This window comes from Tursiops truncatus, chromosome 7, assembly GCF_011762595.2.
Source record: "Tursiops truncatus isolate mTurTru1 chromosome 7, mTurTru1.mat.Y, whole genome shotgun sequence".
Lineage (NCBI taxonomy): Eukaryota > Metazoa > Chordata > Mammalia > Artiodactyla > Delphinidae > Tursiops > Tursiops truncatus.
Window position 1 is genome coordinate 84,794,121 of NC_047040.1, and position 15,272 is coordinate 84,809,392.

General features: G+C 37.5%; 1 pseudogene; it reads left to right on the forward strand.

The window, feature by feature from the left end:
* The first annotated feature begins 921 nt into the window (after positions 1 to 921).
* LOC109548380 (exosome complex component RRP43 pseudogene) lies at positions 922 to 1,822 on the forward strand (annotated as a pseudogene).
* The last annotated feature ends 13,450 nt before the right edge of the window (positions 1,823 to 15,272 follow it).

A 15,272-nucleotide genomic window follows, 5' to 3' on the forward strand; every position in this document is an offset into this window, starting at 1 on the left:
CATGACAGAATAGTTCCCTTGTGCCAAAAAGATGGCAAAGGGCCCCTCAGAGACTCCTGTATCCCAGTGGACCACGGGCCTAGAAATCTTTTGCTCAGGGATCCAAGAGGTTCTTGGGAAAGAAGGAAGACAGAGAAAGCCACCAGACCTGAATGAGTTCAGCAGGTAGGACTCAAGATGTCTCTGTGAACTGGGCACTGAAGCCCAGGTCACCAGACAACTCAGAGGTTCTCCTCCTGGCCGTGACCCTGATCCTCAGGGCCCTTGTCTGAAGCCTTGGTTCTGTGTAAGCCCCTTGGGACTTAGATGCAATTCTGCTAAAGATTATTGTTGCCCCACATTCCCTCCCCTCGTGCATCCTTCTCCCCACCCACCTAGAGTCAGCCAATGACACTGGGACATGGGCCTTTTTCTTTTCTTGGGGACCCACCCATTCTAAACTCTCAATGTTTATTTTCCAACTTTCTTCATGCCCCCAGCCCAAGGAATTTTTATCTAATGAGCAAGAGGACATCTTGATTCTTTACTTATCGGGTAGTTTTCCAAATATTTTGCCCATGCCTTCAGTTCTTTTGACTTTCCCCAAAGAGCAGGATCTTGAAACCCGAAAGCTAAGACTTTACTTATTTTCACTTTGCATTTTGATGTGTTATCTCTTCCCTGAATTTTCTGGAAAGGACCAAAGGGTTCAAAGAAAGGGGAAAGTATCAGTTAATTTTTTAACACTTTAACCCTCCTAATTTTTTATATACAGTGTAATAAGCCATGAATAAAATTGCAGAATTAACGGAGAGTTTAAAATACGGTGAAGCAAACTCAGTGTATGAAAGAATTGTAAGGAATGAGAGAAGGAACAGAAAAAGAAAATAAAGAAAGTGTGTATTTTTGTTCAAATATGTGTGTTGGACCCGCGGGTGGAAGATGGCATCTGGGTTCAAAACTGTGGAACCTCTGGAGTATTACAGGAGATTTTTGAAAGTGAACTGCCGTCCTGATGGAAAAGAACTTGGTGAATTGAGAACCACAACTGTCAGTGTAGGTTCAATTGGTACTGCAGATGGTTCTTCTGTAGTGAAGCTGGGAAATACTACAGTAATTTGTGGAATTAAAGTAGAATTTGGAGCACCACCAACAGATGCCCCTGATAAAGGATATGTTGTTCCTAATTTGCATCTATCACCTCTGTGTTCCTGGAGATTTCTGTCTGGACCTCCTGGAGAAGAGGTCCAAGTGGCCAGCCAGTTCATTACAGGTATCATTGAAAATTCAGATAATTCAGAAAGAGGACTTATGTATCTCTCCAGGAAAGCTTGCTTGGGTTCTATACTGTGATCTCATTTGCCTCAACCATGATGGAAACATTTTGGATGCTTGCACCTTTGCTTTGTTAGCAGCTTTAAAAAATGTACAGTGGCCTGAAGTTACTATAAGTGAAGAAACTGCTGTAGCAGAAGTTCATTGAAAGAAGAGAAGTTATTTGAGTATTAGAACTCATCGGTTGCAATTTCCTTTGCTGTGTTTGATGACACTCTGCTTACAGTTGACCCTACTGAAAAGGAGGAACATCTGGCAACTGCAACCTTAACAGTAGTAATGGACGAGGAAGGCAAGCTATGTTGTCTTCACAAACCAGGTGGAAGTGGACTGACTGGAACTAAACTTCAAGACTGTATGAGCCAAGCAGTTATAAGACACAAAGAAGTAAAAAAACTGATGGATGAAGTATTTGAGGGTATGAAACCCAAATAAACAACCACCACGTTTTCAAAACAGATTTGTAAAAGCTGTATTTGTTACACTGTGCACAAACCTTTTATACTAAAATAAATATCAAACTACATTCTTCTGAAAAAAACAAAAAAGTGTGTGTTGGTGAGGTCTGCATGCTTTGATATGACATTGAATAAATAGAATTGGTAGTATACACCATGATGTTATTTGAGATAGATCTTAGTGTTTGAAGAAAGACATGAAAAAAATCATGGAAGTGCTCTGTTGTAACATCAGATTAAATGAAACAATAATAGGTAAATAAACTTCTAAGCACTGAGATTTTAAGATGCACATCAATTTTTCAAATCACTATAAAAAAACCCCTACATTTTAATTGCATTTAGCAAAACTGCTGAATCCCAAAACAGGCACTGTCACTTCTAAAATCTTCTAAAAACTCCCACAGAGAAAAATACCCCACCTGTCCCAATGCTAATCTTCTCCCAGGGACCTCTCTCCCAAACTCACTTAGTGTTTTGGTCACAGGGTATAGATGAAGAGATAGTATGAACAGAGCCAATAATGTTTCACTCATTTTCATTTTATCAAGTTCACTAGTTTTTAAGGTAGCTACAGAAACAGAAGGCCCAACAAGAAAACACCAGAGACTCCTGCTAACTGTCCCTTGATAAACATAACTCATCGAAAATATGTGTGAATAGATGACATTTAAAAAGGCAAAATCTTGACTATTCTTAGCTCACAAATTCTTTGGAAGCTTCTTAAAGGAATAAGCTGGCAATGCTCTCACATTTCAATTTTAAAATGAAAGGAATCTCTGAACTTTCCTTCTTTAGCAACAAACTCCCTTAACCCCTTGCCCCACTCCCATAAAGAAAAAAAAAAAAAAACAACAGAATAGGTTAAGATCCTTAGTATACATACTCCCCTTTTTGCCTAGATCCAGGTATAACCTGGAATCTGGATTTATCCTTCATACCTCATTAGTCAAGTTTAACACTTTTATTTTCCTCTTTAGTTTAGATTGCATTTTCTCACGATTAAAAATGGATAGCTGTGGCTTGGAAATGGGAAACGACACCATCTACGAACTAGAGCAAAGTTGAAGACAACTCTAAATTTTTTGAAAATATTTTTGGTAATTCCATGATCTTTCCTGACAATTGGTTACTCTACCCTCACTGAATCCTGTGGTATAAACTTACACACCCGAAGTTTATGGTACAACAAAGTACAGCTTCAGAGCTAGTAGTAGCATTTTTTTTCCTTTTCTTTTTTTAATTGAATGGTCTTTCCAAGCAAGTCTAATTAGCTAACAGTGTTATAGCTCTGGAGTACTGAGTTCATTAAAGATATTCGGAGTACTGGTCCTGCAAAGCTTAGCTGCATGTGGCTATTGGATCACATATCTACTTTTCTGCCATGTAAGAAGAAAACATCTCAGAATATAACTATTAGTTGGCTTTGTGGTGTTGGGTTAGTGTGCCAGTCTGAGGTTAGAGCAGAGATGGGATCCCAAGCCCTGGGCTTTGTATTATATAGTATTGTATTTTTGATGTTGTACTTAAGGGTCAATTACTGTTTCCATTATAAACCCTGTTTTTCAAGGGTTTATAGCTCACCAATTTTCATTTTGGTATGCAAGCTGCATGAATACACAGGTTTTAAAAATAGCTTAAATTGAGCAGTGCCATTTTTAGATATAAAGCAGTAAAATATACTTTTCATTGGTTTCAGTTTGTTTTGGAAGTTTCCAATCTAAAAGTTTATTCTATCTTAAAATGCAAAAATGCGTGTTTTTTTTCATTCATTTTCATAACAACTTTGATGGTAAAAGGAAGCCAGAGTGGATATCAAATGACACTTCAAGGAGGAAAACAATTTAAAAATCTTTTTTGTGTGAAGATTTGTGGGTAGATGTCATTCCAGTCAATGTTCTTAAAAATCAATAAGCTAATCAATCAATATTCCCTGAGCATGAGCACTATTTCATGCCACTGTTGTGACAGGTACTGTGAGAAATGAAACAGCTCCCTGCCCACAATGTGTTTGAAATTCTAGTTAGAAATACAAAGACAGTAATATTAAGTATCAATATAACAGCAACATACATGGAAGCATTTAAGTGATAAATCATGTGGCCAAGAATTTAAGAGGCAAAAGCAAAGCAATTCACAGAGTCGTGCAACTTACTGATGCCTTGCAAAAAGAACAAGAAATTCCAATGTATGGTAATTGCCCAGATATGGAAATTTACCCATCTAGGGTCATGCGGTCTTAAAAACTCTTTCCCTGACCATCAGAATTAGAATATCCCTACTTAAGGGCAAAGTTGTTCTCTCTGCCATACTGAATGTTTCCAAATCATAAAAGCAAATTTTCTCTTGCATTAATTTAAACTAAACTTCTTGAAATGGTCCTCTACACAAGCTATTTTCACTGTCACCCTACTCTCACTCCCCAACCTATTCCAGTCTGGTTTCCAGCAGCACTACACAGCTCATACTACTTTTGCCAAAGTTACCAATGACCTCCTGTTGCTGCTGCCAGTGAAGAAGGCTTTGCTTTTCTCTTTCACCTAAATTTATCTCAATTTAGAAGGAGGATACAGTGTTCTATCTTTTGTCTCATAATGACGTTTGTCACTTCTTGTTCTACCCAGCATCCATTCCCCTCCCCTTGCGATGGGCACCTCTCTTTCTCTTTCAGGGACTGCCCCATTGGTGTGGAGTTTTGGTGGGAGATAATGGTTGCTTCCCATCAAGGAAGCTGAAGGGCCAGAACCTCCTTCTCTTTTCCCCAGCTCAGGAAATAGTGCTGTAGGCAGGACTCAGCCAACTAAACACTTTCTCCTGGGACTTTAATGCCTGATCAAGTCAGGGTGTAGGGATGGTTAGACATCATATTCATGTACTGGCAGTGACAGAAGACCCCACAATTCTTGCTGCATTACACTTGTTATAGTTCATTCTATGCAGCTCCCCGGATCTCATTTTGTTTTCCAAAACTAGTTCTCCATTTTCTCTTCATTTCTGTTATCTCCAGATAGTCTTCAAGTAAATTTAAATTTTGCTTAAAATAGAAAGTCAGCCTCTGCTGCTTATAAACAGAATGTTAATAGATATAATTTCCAATGTTTGGCTCTTCTTTATAGCTTTTGCAGATTCATTTTCCACTGTCTATTCTTTATATGTTGCAATTCTTCCAGACACTTTGTAATGTCCCTTCTCATTTCACCCTCTGTTACCTACATGGGTTATTTTAACTACTCCCCTGACTTCAACTATTACCCACATGCTAATGACTTCTAAATCTAGCTAGTCATTCCAAATCTCTCCTCTGACCCTCATATTTCTTTATTTATGCCATTTGTTTTTTCATTTATTCTATAAATAACTTCTACTATGAGGCATATATATGATAGACAATGGAGAAACAAAGCAATATAGTTTTCCATTTAATGATCGTTAGTCTAGTGGATTCCATAATCTTGTGAAATGCATAATTCCATAAACTTTAACCTAATGGATGTCATAGTCTAGTGGATTCCATAGATGCTATGTAATATTCAACAACTCCACTTGGATATCTCAAAAATAGTGAATTCATCATCTTTCCCTGACATCTGTACTCAAATATTTCTCCTACCGGGATCCCTATTTCAATGAAAGTACTCAACTGCTTATACCAGGAACCTGAGCATTACACTAATTTTTCCTCTTCACTCCGTCCCCACCTCTGCACCAATTATTAAAGCTTGTTCATTCAGCGGTCTCAATATCTCTAGAATGTGTCCACTGTCTGTCATCACTTTTGCTGCTGCCTTATCTATATAGGCCTCCATTCCCTTTTTCTAGGATCAACACAACACTAGTCTTGGTTTTTATGTCAAAACTGCAGCCAGAGTGAACTTGACAAAATTCAAGCCTATTTGTGATGATATTCTAGTTAAAACCCTTTGAAGACTCCATAATAATCTCAAAATAAAATGTAAGCTCTTTTCAAATCCCTTCCTTGTTACATTTCCAACCCCTCACGCATTGGCCTACAAACTTCTCACACTAGCTACTGAAATTCTCTCACATCAGCAAATGGATTGTGCTCTCTCTCTCAACTCTCCTTCTACTCGGCATATCTTCCCAGTTTCATATGAATTCCAACCAGGTCAGCTCCACTCATTGCTTAGGTAATTTATCTCTCCCTCTGAAGGCTTACTCTTCCTAAAAGACTGGGTTATGCCCATTTTTACAAATTCTTAAAACATCTTGTTTTCTCCACATCCTAACATTCATTACTCTGTATCATTAATTACCATGTTTTATGGGTAGATTTCACTAGAATGCAAGGCATTTGAAGGTAGAAATCATATCTCTTTCTACATTGTTTTACCCATAGCACACGGCAGATGATCCATAAGCATTAGCTAAACAAATGAATCTTAACGTTGCATTATCAAAAACTCAATATCAAACTGTACAAAAATATTTTGTTTTTGTCCAAGCTTTAAATACACTGGATTGATCTGACCATTGACAGAGTTATCTATCTGAAAAGTAGCGTACTTATGTTTATATGCTGTGATCTGTTGCATCAGTTACAGATGATGAAACAACAACGGGTTCCAGATGTGTCCTCCAATCATACCTCAGCTGTACCACGCAACACACTAACAATACTTTATTTGCTTTGACATTAGTATGCTTCTGAAAATATTTTAGAATCCACTAGGATTGGCTACTTAAGGATTACAGAAATCCAGGACCCCAGATATGTAATTACATCCCTCATAAGGATCCTAAGAACCTATATTTTTTCCATTCCCACTTCCTTATCCTTTTCTTTCTTAACCTTCTTCAAAGGTAACGAAAAGTGGTCCTGAGAAGAGATCTAGGGTGAGAGAATGTTCTCCCTCAGGTATACATAAAAGATCATTAAGATCTGAAGCTATCTGAGCCCTAAAGCATAAATCTAAAAGATTTATTTTGAGCTGGAGAAGAAGAATTGGAAGAGAAATAGTATTGAGTACCTAGTATGTGCCAGGTGCACTGAACTCATATGAGGTAGGTGGATAGACATACAGCCTCAACACATTATAGACCAACACTGTGATACATGAGGATACTTGAGGGTTCCTGAGACCTTTTCAGGGATTCTACAGAATCAAAACTATTTGCACAATATTTTTTGCCTTTTTAACCCTCATTCTCCCATGTCTATAAAGTGAAGTTTTCCAATGGCTACACACTATTTGATATGACAACAAACTGAATGAAGAAGCAAATATGAGAACCCAGACATTAAAGAGATTTGCTAAAATATAAAACAGTGCCACTCTTCTCACTAAATATTTTTGTTTTGGAAAAAGTCGTTACTTTTTCCAAAAAACAGTTTAATGAAATGGTTTGGTTGTTTTTTAAAATAAATTAATAAATACATGTTTTTAAATGTCAGCTTAAATTTCTATTAGGGTAAAAACTGAGAGATACAACACCCTATTACTGAATGCCCTCAATAATTTTTTAGTAAAACAAGGTTATTGAGACCAAAAAGCTTGAGAATTGCTGGCATAGACAGTGGAATAATCATAAGAGAAGGCATCTAGCCATCAATGATACCACAATGAACAGCACTGCAGCTGAAACAAATCCAAGTGTGGGTGATGACCAGTTTTGACTTAGTGCCCCATTTGGCCATCTCTCAGTCAGTCTTCCAGGACTGCAGTGCTAGGATAAAGACAGAATCATAACCAGTAGAGCCATGTAAATGTAAGCAGTAAGCTTTCAGTAAGTGGTTGAGGACATTCCTTGTAGGACTACATTGCCCATTCTCTTGGATCATCAATTCAAAACGCATTGTTATTTGATGTTATGGAAGTCCACTTTATTGGACATAGCTCTACTGTGCATTAAATTTTGTTTGAAGTATGCGTAAATTAAAGAAAATCTTTGCGTACTTATCTTTCTCCATTGTGTTTGTAGGTGTGCTGTTTCAGCTAACTCTCAACACTTACTTGGGTATCATGGCAAGAAGGTGTGCAATCAATGTTTGTAAGCTAATCAACTGATTAATTCTTGCCTAAATCCGGAAGAAAGCATCACTTCATTCTTGGTGGACTAGCCTATCAACCACGTAGCAACTTACTTCTATGAGTAGAAGTATTCAACTATGCTCTTACTCAATGTAACCGTCCCATATTCTGAAGGAGTGAATACAAGGTCAATGCAAGTGTCCCCACTGCCTTGGGAGAAGATTTCAGGGTTTCTTTCTTTTTTTTTTTTTTTTTTTTTTTTGCGGGCTTCTCACTGTTGTAGCCTCTCCCGTTGTGGAGCACAGGCTCCAGACGCGCAGGCTCAGTGGCCATGGCTCACGGACCCAGCCACTCCGCGGCATGTGGGATCTTCCCGGACCGGAGCACGAACCCGCGTCCCCTGCATCGGCAGGCGGACTCCCAACCGCTGCGCCACCAGGGAAGTCCAGGGTTTCTATTTTTAATAGACTTTTCCTAAGAGTAGCAAAGCCACCATGAAAAGAACAGTTAATGAAACTTGTTTTCTTCATTACCAAACTTAATATAAATACTTCCACATGAATGTTCTTTTCTCTTTTTTAAGTTATTCATGAAGTCTATCTTTGCTAGAGTTGCGGGGGTGGGGGGGTGATATACAAGAATAATCTCAGAAATTATTGCAACAGGAGAGAAGTAATATAATATTTTAAACCCCAACTAATATAAGGAACAATTCATAATCCCCCCAAAACACAATACAATAAAATTAAGAATGAAGGTTAATCCTTAATTTGACCTACATTAAATAATTATCATGTAGAGGTAAAATCAGATCATTTCAAGGTCTCCAGAAGACTTCAGTTTAAGTAAATGAGATCTTAGATTTTACATTCTGACATCACTTGCTTTTATTTTTCCCTCTGGTACAAACTCGCATCAGGATCCTTTTCCTGTGCAATTAGCAAGATAACTGTCTTACCTAACTGACAATGCCCCTTTTCATTTTGGGGTCTGCAAGCATTTGCCACTTACACTCAGATCATGTTTTTGTGATAGGCCACAGAGCAACTTTCTTTAAAGCTATCAAAGCCTTCCTCATTATCCTTTATGGGCTGTGCAGAAAACATCTCAACTACTAGACATTTAACTGGAGTGCAGTAGAATGGGTTTGCTGGCCCTCTCCAGTTCCTTGGGTAAAAGCTGTGTTCGTAATCAGTGTCTGGTTTTTTAAATCACCCTCAAGAGGTTCCTTCCGGTCCACTTCAGTTCCCTTTTTAGTGTCCCACTGATTTTCCAGACTTTAGGAACGTGTCCTTAACCGCCCGCTTTTTCAATGGCTCTCTCCACTGAATGCTAAAGGAACACTTTGATACTGCAGACATTGAGAAAGGAATATCTTGAGAAGTAACACACCATTTATAACAGTACAGTTTACAATAGCATTTCCTACAGAAAGAAGGTGCCTTCTCAGAAAGAGAAGGATGATTTTTGCACCCCATTTAGTTTCAAAACTACAAGCAACACCCTTGTTTCTTGTCAATAAAAAGGAAGATAGAGTAGAGTAGCAATCACAATACATAAAAGATATTATTTGTCCCCAGAGTGCATACCAAACTGTAACTCACTCAAAGAGCTTGCATGAATTATGAATGGCAGGAAGGCGCAGAGAGGAACTTAGCACAGACCCACCCCACACTGCTGTTACACGAATATTTTATAGGCAGAGAAGCCACATGAACTATGTGATGAGATGGCAAAGGTATATATTTTATGTTTAATTCCCATCCTGCTCTAAATCTCATTTTAAATAATATAGGGACACTACAGAAGCCGTGCATCTGAAAATATAATATTGATTAAATTTTAATAGCAAATAAGCTAATCAGGATAAAATCTGAAAAACCTCATGGGAATGGTGGGATTTTCAAAAAGATGTCCCCGTGGCCCCCAAATAATAACAAAAACAAAAGCAAATGAAGAACAGAATACACTGCGTTTTAAACTGGACACAGAAGTGGAAGACAGAAATATAAGGAAACTTGGGCATTTATGTAGCATTTGGAAAGGTAATGGTGGGCACTAAAGGACTCTGCTTTGACCTGAAAGTCAGGGGCAAAGCCATTATCGTTTCTGTTGCCTAGATAAAGGGTATTCATGTTGTAATGTAACGTATCGGTATATTGTGCAGTTCTTTTTTAGACTCTGTAATAAAAAATTTTAGTCGTTTTCCAAAGAAAAGCCATAGAATGATCAGATCACAGCTCTATAAATAAAAATATGCCAGAGACTTTCAGTCTTGTCTCAGAATACAGTATTCATGTGTCCTATTTTCTTATTTTTTCCCTCTAGCATTTTCCTTGAGGTTTTTTTGAACTAAATAATCAGGAGGAATTGGGAGGGGAAAGGGGGAAAGAAACCTTTTCCTTCTGCAGAAAAAAATGGTTGTATAGAAGAGTTTTTTACATACACACGCGCACATACACACACTCACACGTACCTCAAAAAGGAAATAGTTGAGCTGAAACAGAATCATTATCATGAAGTCTGTGTTAGGAAAAAGAGGAAAAAATATAAGGGCGAAGACTCATCTGAATGATCCTAGTTAAGGGCCTTACCAAGGAGACAGCTTAAGTTATCTTTGAAAACTGGTGAGTCGCCCTGCTTGGCTAAGTATGAATTGAATGTTCCCAAAGTAACATTTCACAAATAGGGATACCCTTCCATTTCACACTGCTCTTTCTCGAAATAGCAACACCATTTAGCAATATTTCATATCAAGACAATTGCACTGTGGAATTATTATAGTCTTAGTGCTTCATTAAAATTAAAAAAAGTTAAATCCCTGTTTTGTTGAACACAAGAAATGAATGGTAAATATTGATTTAGAGTGAATGCAAACATTTCCCTAGGAGTGGATAATTACTGCCTTTCTATGCAAAACACTTATATTTGAAGAAGCACTTCACTTACTTTGCCATGCGGTATACATTCTTTAGTACATTTTAAATTATACGTTGTCCTGGACAATGTCTGCTCTATAATTTCTTGTGTCTCTACACCAGAGTCAGTATGTAATTTTAAACTACCAAGTTTCTGCCAACTAGGAGAATAGGCTTAACTCTCTTTGCTGGGTTCACAAATACACAAGGAGATCTGGAAAGACACAGGACTGATGATCTCAGACCTGGAGAGTTTGGTCTCTTTTTTCAGGCCAACAGAAATGCCACTAGTAACTGGCCACGGACTTACAAAGCAGAGACTAAATGGAATATAGAATTCATGTACCTAAGCCAGTTTATAGCCCATCTAAAAGATATGAATTAAATAATTAACATTAGAAATGTTTGATGAATGACTAGTGGTTTGGATACTTCTTATAGAAAGGTCTAGTTAAATAAGGGACCATTATACTTTAGAATATATCTCTTGTCAAAATTTTTTATTATTGTAGTTTTATCCCTCTGCCAAGATATTTGCAGCATAAGTTTATTTAAATTATGTAAAGGAATTCATTTTAACCATTTCAATGTCACCTATGTAGATGGTGATTTAATTCAGCAGTTATGTTAGAATACTTTTAATTGTACAGAATATACAAAGCTTATATTTGTATAAAAATATTAAATAGTACAAAGTTATAAAAGATCATGTATATCATGGTATTCATCATTTTTACCTGTAAATTTGCCATTCACTAAAGTAATAAAAATACTTGCAAAATCATCTCATATTAAAGTACTCATCATTCTATTCTGTTTCTATGAAATTGGCTTTTTTTTTTTTAAGATTCTACATGTAAGTGATAACATATAGTATTTGTCTTTCTCTGTCTGTCTTATTTCACTTAGAATATGCTCTCAGAATGGTTGCCAGGAGTTGGGGGGCAGGGAAAAGGGGGAGATGTAGGTAAAAGTGTACAAACTTTCAGTTAGAAGAAGAATAAGTTCTGAGGATCTAAGAAACAGCATGGTGACTATAGTTAGTAATACAGTATCGTATACTTAAAAGTTGCTGGGAGTAGATTTAAGCATTCTCATTACACATACACAAAAAAAGTAACTACGTAAAGGAATGGATGTGTTAATTATCTTGATCTTGGTAATCATTCTACAGTGTATAGCAAATCATCACTTTGTACACCGTTAATACAGACAATTTTATGTCAGTCAGTCCTCAATAAATTTGGAGAAAATTATAAATAAATAAATATGTACATAAAAATTTAAAAGATTAAAGTATATGAAGAAATGAAAGCAAAAAAATGCTAAATTTGGAGTAAAGCTACTCAGTGGGAGATAAATGAGATGAGACCAAGGGATTGTTGATGTGCACAGACTGGTTACGTGTCCTGCTTCCATAGAATCTTCACATTCATATATTGTGAAATTTAGTCTCATTTGTTCTCTCTGGTTTCAAACTGCATACAACCTCCTACCTTTTGGATATATTAAAGATTACAACATAGGAAAAATGAACTCTAAGAGGAACAAAACAGTTTCAGTGGTTATACCAACTATGAGTGTACTTGAAGAAGATTCATCAAAGTTTCAACCTTTTGCATGTCATGTAGTGTCTTGTGGCATCCACTGTGCTCTCTTCTGTTTATACCCCCTCCCATTATTGGCTTATTTTAGGCAAACTTGTCTGAACACAGGAACTGCCTGGGGAATTCATTAAAAATGATTCTCAAGACCTTATTCCAGAGAGTCTGACCCAATGAGTCTGGAACAGGGCCCAGGAAACTTTTTTTTTTAATGCTCCAGATAATTTTATGATTAAGTTTGGCAAACACAGTTCTAGACCTTCATCTAACCCGTCCTCTAAACTCAATTTTATTTTTAATCAGTGTGGGCAATATTTTCACTAGCCGTACTTGAGGAGGAAAGGGGGAAGCCTACTCTCCATCCTGCTCAGTGAGAAATATCCTCACTGTTCCTATTTCAGTGTAAAAGGAAAGCACAACTAGGATTGACTTTAAGTCATACCAAAGTAAAACTAATTAATACCAGCCCTATTTCTTGATGGAGGTTTTGATAGAGGTGTGTTCTAAGGAACAGGGAGGTCTGAGTTACTCAAGTGCAGATTGAAAAGGATGTGGGCACAATAAATTGACAAAGAACTGAGAGGGCTGGATGGAGAGAAAACTGATAAATTACCTAGGTCACAAATGAGACTGAGCTCTGTTCCTTGGAAATATACTAAATCTAATAGTTGTCTGAGAACACACTTAATCTGCAAAAGACTGTGAGGATTGTACTGATGTTAATTTTTTTAAAAAATGCAAATGACAACTTAATACTTCAGCAGAAATTATGAATAGAGACATAATTCACTAGCACATAGTAAAAAGCTTAAATGCCAGATTTGATCACAACCATGTGAGTCAAATCCAACTTCGATTGTGTCTCTGCAAGTGGTATCAATTTACATCTATTACCGATATTTGGGGGAAAATCTAGCTTTCACTATGGGAATTGTCTCTGTGCCACATCATTTTGATATGTTTCCTCTAAGATTGCTAGCTGTAAGATCACCTATGCTACAGGGCATCTTCCATCATGTGGAGACAGCTTGCCTAGAATGAATCCATCAGAGAGGAAAGTAAATCTTGGAGAGTGGTTGGAGAGAGTAAAAAAAAAGTGTGTGTGTGAGTGTGTGTGAGAGAGAGAGAGAGAGAGAGAGAGAGAGAGGGAGGGAGGGAGGGAGGGAGGGAGGGAGGAGGGGAGAGGGCAGGAGAGAAGAGGAAAAAAGGAAGTCAGAATTCCTAGAAATATGAGAAATTATAGAAGAAAGTTCAAGTTGGTTTTCTGTCACTGGCAACTGAAAGATGCCTCCTTAATACAGAATAAATTGTCTTGATTCAAATTTCACAATAGCTTTGCAAAGGTGGGGACAAATAAGAAAACTGTTATTGTCTCACTGTGGTTAAATCAGTGAGAGTGGAAAGAGAAAGCAGATCTCATCTCCTACTTCCAGGGGGAAGCTGAACCTAAATTTATCACAATACACAACCAGGAAATATCCTGCTAATGAGGTCAATATCAAACAGCCATAATAGCTAACACTTGTTGAATTCTCATCATGTGCCAATCATTACACTATTAATGATATATTTATATTAACCTCTTCCATCCCCTCAACAACCAAATTAAGTAGTTTTACTTACTCCATTGTACAGATGAACAAACTGAGGCTTAGAGAAGATGAACAATTTGCCCCAGGTCACACAGCCAGCTGGGATTACAACCCAGGCTCTTTGCCCTTACTCATCTGTTCCCTTAACCACCATACTCAACTTGGGACAAGTATAGTACTTCCCAAACACCAATGGAATTCTTGTATTTATCTTTCTCCCCTGTCCAAGTCCAGAATGAGAGAAAAAGTGTTTTCCCTCTGCCAACAATACCACTAACATTGCTACATTGACATTATTCAGCAAATTGCTTTCACTTAGTAAGCATGGTGAGAACTCCCTGCCTAAACATTAGAGACGGTTTTCCAACAAGCACAAATCCAACTAGAAATAGACCAAAATATTCAAAAGTAGAAGTGGAATTTATTATTATTAATTCCACTTCAAGATTTATTTCAAGACCTGACTGACTGTATGTCAGTGTTGGACACCAGAACAGAATCTAATTAGCCTGGCTGTTATTCAGCATCGATGCTCAGACTTACCCTACTTGAGCCCTTGCGGCAGGACACGATTTCAGAACGCTGAGGGTTCAAAGGAATGTCACCTCTACAAACAGCGTTCTTAATGTCAAAGGATAAAGCATCACAGTTGTGGGGAAAGTTGTACATCTCCCAGGAAAATATTCATCAGCTACCCAGCTGGTCATTCCCTTTGCCTTTGGCTATTTGGACATATTTTAGTAAAGATACCCACAAGATCTCCAATCTTAACTGTAAAGCTTGAGAAAAAATGTCCAGTGAAAGTTGTTTTCAGGTGTAATAGAAGAAACTCCTTTTAACTCCTTTGCCTCAAGATTTACATAATTGTAAGGGCAAACAAACCAAACGATAAAAAAAAAAAAAACCAGGTACTACAGATTAGAAATGAAAAGTAAACCAGCGCATGCCAGTTTCTTGCTACAAGTTCCAGCCGATACCAAAGTCAATGTGACTAAGATGTAGTGTGGAGAGAAAATCTCCCAGGATAATCAAGGGATATACTTCCAAGTCTATTTCCCCCACAGAACTGTTTTGTTTTCTCACATCAATGAGCTAGAATAAAATGTGGATCCCATGATCAAGCTGGCAGAAGTCATGCTCCCTACCTGGATGCTCGAAAATTGTAAATCACAACTTTACAAGGATTTAACTTTTCCCTTTCCAAAGTAATCAAATGTTGTGGTGAGGGGGCCACTAATCATGACAAAAAATATACTGCAAATGCTTTCTTTTGGTGCCAAGTCCAATAAGTTCTCTGAGTGAAATTAAATGCACGATCTGATTCCAAACCACAGCTTCCCTTGGGGATGTGCAAATCTCAAGAGGGGGCTGAAAGGCCAGTTTTATCAAAGCCCAG